Source organism: Protopterus annectens, chromosome 14.part0 (assembly GCF_019279795.1).
Source record: "Protopterus annectens isolate FY-2018-M chromosome 14.part0, PAN1.0, whole genome shotgun sequence".
Taxonomy (NCBI): domain Eukaryota; kingdom Metazoa; phylum Chordata; order Ceratodontiformes; family Protopteridae; genus Protopterus; species Protopterus annectens.
In genome coordinates, this window is record NC_056748.1 from 387,995,706 (window position 1) to 388,000,705 (window position 5,000).

Below are 5,000 nucleotides of genomic sequence, written 5' to 3' on the forward strand. Positions count from 1 at the left end.
ATTTCAATCTTTTTTCTCTAATTCTGTTTGCACAGTATTTTATCAAATGTAATTATGTCGGTACAAACTAAAATATGTGCATTAGATAATTTAAAGATAATGGGAAACATAAAATATATCTTCATGTTTCTTCAGATAGCATCCTCTCTGCCTGAGTCAAAGCATTCCTCATACTTATCCACATTGTTTTTATTGCCTTATCAAACCATTTCACTGCTCAGCATACTGATTGTCACTGCTTTCATCTTAATTGTGCTTCTTTTGGTCTTCTGAAGAACCATGAGCAGTGGAATCATAAACAATTTATTTTATTTGGGGGAAAAGCCTCCCAAAATCCTAATGCAGAAAGTCATCCCCTTCTACTCTGTAGGGATTATTTTTCCAACTTTTAATATGACATTCATTTTAACCTGCTAGCTCCTATATTCTTATTCAGACAACATATTTTGTTCTTTAATTTTAATTCAGATGGCAGGCCTGAAGAGTTTTGAATAGATAGTCACACCTCCCATATTTGAAGAGCAACAGGTGTTATAAAATGCACTTTGGCTAATCTTGTTCTTTAATTTTAATTCAGATGGCAGGCCTGAAGAGTTTTGAATAGATAGTCACACCTCCCATATTTGAAGAGCAACAGGTGTTATAAAATGCACTTTGGCTAATCACTTCCTGCAAGATTACAGTATCGTACTGGATTTCATTTGGCATTAATGATAAAGCCAAGTGCATCAGAGTATTAAGTAGTTCAATATGGATCTCTCAGCCAGTGATATGCATTAAGGATAAACTGATTCTGCATTCAGATTGTATGAGAAAATTCAAATATAATTCTGAGCAAATTATGTAATATACACTGTACATCTGGAGGAGGGATTTTACTTTCCTACAGGTTAGAGTTTCAGATACCGTGCAACAGGTACTTGGACCTCTTGTGAAAAGACAAAGTATTCATGTATAACACTAATGATCTGGGTTCAAGTTTAAGTGCTGGTCATTGAATGTTTGTGAGGTCATAGAGTAGGATTAAACATTCTGGAGACTGTTAGCATATTTGTGGATAGGAGAGTGAAGTTAACATTAGTGATATCTCTTTGGTAAATTCTTAGGTGGTATCATTTATGCTTGGAGTTAAGCAACAGATAGCCCAACTCTTGGCTGATGCATTGTAACATTACTATATGTAAGGATTATCTGTTAGGTGCTTGTACCAAAAAAAAAAAAAAATTTAGTCGCTGTGAGCTAAATAGTCAGTAATAAAATCACTGGGAGCAGAACCTAGATTGTCAAGTAAAAGCAACAACTTTTTAGAACTCTGCAGTGCACTCATAATAAACAGGAAAATATTTACTTCTAAGGAAAATTACTTCACACACTATTTTATAATAGTGTAAGCTTATTTGCTTCCAAACTTTGTAAGGTTTCATCAAATTTTTACTGTCAGAGTCTTTTGGAGACATACTGGCTAGATGAAAAATTATGAACTCTAAGCACTCCCACTCTGACTATTCTCTAAAGAAGGATTTGCAGCTGTTGACAACAACAACAGAGAACCTAGAAAATATGAAATGGAACTACTTAAAACAAACTGATATTTTATAAAGAAATATTCAAACAGTTAAATATCTGACATTGACAGTGCTCTAAATGATATGGGGAGAAGATTAAAAGGGGAAGAAACTCAGAATATTTATTAAAACAAAACACTCGGTTATTAAACAAAATAGACAAAATTGAAAATGTAGAAAGGAGATGCAACGTAAGAATATTTGGTTTACCAGAAAAAAATGATGACCTTCTTGGATTCCAAAGTTGTTAAACCTGCAGGAAGGAATTTCCTATGGCATCGAAAGAGTCCATAGAGCTATAGGTAAACCCATGTCTTTTACTTAACAACTCCTCCAAAATCTATTTCATTGATGAAGACTTAATTATTAAAATGGATTAGGAAGAAGCTCCATTAAAACATGATCATAATGTTTGATAATGATTATTCAGCTAAAACCCTAGAAATGAGGAAAAATGCTGGCCTCTTGTGAAAACACTCAATTTTCCCTGCTACAATAAAAATTAATCTGGCAAATGGTATGACAATATTCAACAATTTAAAAGAAACTTCTTTCATAAAGAAGAATAACCTTTTACCAACTACGGAAGGCATGGACTGGACATCCCCCACCTTAAAAAAGATCTCCTGAGAATAACTGCTGATCTGACACAAAGAAGAAGCAACAAAAAACAGATATAACCTTGAACAATAACACAAAAACTATGAAGAGCTCTGTATCTTAGTAAAATGACTTTCTTATACCTTAACATTGTCATACTAAACATTCTCCATAGATTTCAATCACTTTTAAGCAGTAAGTACAGGGAATATTGGATGGAAATGAAGGGAAAAGTGGTGAGAAAATGGGGTGTATGCTATATAAATATATACTCACTAGAGAGTTAAGACAATGTCCAGTGTCATCATACAGGTAATTGTTTTAAATATAACATATGTCTTGTTACTGTCCTGTAAGTTTGATTTATAATGTTTTTTTTTGGTTTTGTTTTTTTAATTTCTTCATAATTTAATTCTCTTAAGTGCTAAGCGTTCAGTTGCATTTAACTCAACTGTCCTTTTGGCAGCATGTTCTTTAAATGCGCAGTACATGTAAATAATCTCTTTCATTTTATCTCCTGTTTAAAGTGCTTAACTGTAAAATATATATATATATATATATATATATATATATATATGTGTGTGTGTGTACAGTTCTCTGGTATTAGACCTCTTAGTTGTGTTGGGAAGGGGAAATGGGCTTGGAGGTTGGTGTGAGTTGTTGGTTTTTGCATTGGTTGATGTTTCCTTTGAGGATGATGAAATGCCTTCCCTTAGGAAATTGCACCTTAAAGGTATTTTCCCTTCTGCATTGGTGCTCTGTGTTTGACTTGCTTGGCACAAGCTGATCTAATTAGCACTCTAGAAATTGTAAGCTTTCCTGATTCAGTCTCACCTGATAGGAAGAGTGACTCAAATTCTGTTTACCTTATCACTTCCTGACCTTGTTTGAAAAAGTTGGTACCGTCTTTTTCATCATTCGGGTATCGGTCACATAGCAGATTACTTCCAATGTTAATATGAGCAATTCCTGCCTTAAAATGACAGTGAATAGCACTATAGGCTCTGTCGTGGCACTTGTTTTATCGCATCTGGTAGCACTTGTTGGACTGGCTTGCTGGCGTTCACTTTTTGCTCTGGCTGGCATTATATGGGTCATTATTTACTTTCATGTGGTGCAGATTTGGTAAACCAGAAGCAAAGTTTTAAATGATTTTACTTGTAGAGTGTTGTTCTTTTTCCTATTTTTTTCTGGCATAAAGGTGATTGCCTGTTTACTTTAGTATTGATATCATTCCTGTTTGCTTGCTTCATCTTTTAGTGACAACAGAGATTTCACTCAGTCATTTGGACTCATGTGTCCTTCACTTTCCTGTTATGTTGTATTGGTGACATATTGATCAGAGTTGTGCTTGGCGTTGGAGGGTTTGTGTTGTTCTCATCCACTTTGGCTGAAAATGCTCCACAGGATGGAGATTGTCTTTCTTTAACCTAATTATTTCTCTGATCATAAAGAATGTTGTTATAAGCCATAACAGTTTTTCAAGGCAGGAGTAGCTGAAGAGTGGAAGAGTTACATGCTGGGTAAGGAAAATAAATAGTATGCGTGAAAAAGGCAGAAATGGAAAGATAAAGGGAAATGCAATGAATAAGAGAGACTAAGAGGGATGGACACTAAAGGAATCAAATGAGAGAGGAAAATAAATGGAGAAAAATATATATGTGTAGATATAAATATATATACATATATGCTTGCACAGACACACACACACACATATATATATATATATATATATATATATATATATATATATATATATATATGTGGAATTACTTCTAAACCTCAAAATCCCATATAATTGAAACTCATTTTCATGAGATGAAAATCGAGAAACCCAAATGGTGAATTTTTCCCAGGGTAAGTATTGCCCAAACTTAAAACACACACTGTAGTAAATAAAACCAGCCTAGATGGGGGGAGGCTGTGCCCCCCACACCCCCCAGCTATATATACAAACTCCAGGATCACACTACAGTGGAGAAAAGGGCATGTTGGGCAATTGTTTACTTACCGTGGAAAGAAATCATTGTTTGCGTATTCAAGGTTTTGGGATTTTCATCTCACAAAAATTAGTTTTGATTATATGGAATTTCGAGCTTCAGAAGGGGATCCATATATATATATATATATATATATATATATATATATATATATATATATATACGTGTGTGTATGGGTCCCCTTCACATGGTCGACATTTCAGAATGTCAAAGACCATATGGCCGAGATCATTTGATTGACATTCGAAATGTTGACCATGGGAACCGTCGTCTCCGTTCAGTGCAGAATGGAAAGATTTCCATCTTCCCCACTGCTGTGCGATGTCGGAGTTGGTATATTTAAGTTACGGGGGGGTGTGGAGGTGGAGCCTCCCATGGATGGTGCAGGGGGGTATAGCCCCCCGCTAGTAGTGTGAAGATAAGTTATTGTTGTGTTTTTTTTTTTTTATTACATGATCGACATTTCGAATGTCAGTCATATGGGTCTTGGCCATATGGTCTTCGACATTCTGAAATGTCGACCATGTATAGTAGACCCATATATATATATATATATATATATATATATATATATATATATATATTTATTTATATGGGTCCACTTTTTAATTTAGAAAGACCAAAAGCTCGAGTTTTGATTTTGGAATCTCAAAAGTAAAAACGGCAAAAAAATAAATAAATAACAATGTTTTGCCCTCCTCCACCCCCCACCCCCCCACACACCACCTGCAACTTAAATATACAATCTCTAAGATTGTGCTACAGTGAAGAGAATGGTAAGTGGAACAGAATCATTACCATTCTCTTCACAGTACTGCAATCTCGGAGTTGGTAT

The 5,000-nt window shown here is 34.7% G+C and overlaps 1 protein-coding gene across 32 annotated transcripts in view; it reads left to right on the top strand.

The window, feature by feature from the left end:
- Nucleotides 1-5,000, top strand: part of SORBS1 (sorbin and SH3 domain containing 1) — a 4,096,285-nt gene that overhangs the window by 3,902,445 nt on the left and 188,840 nt on the right. The window lies entirely within an intron of this gene.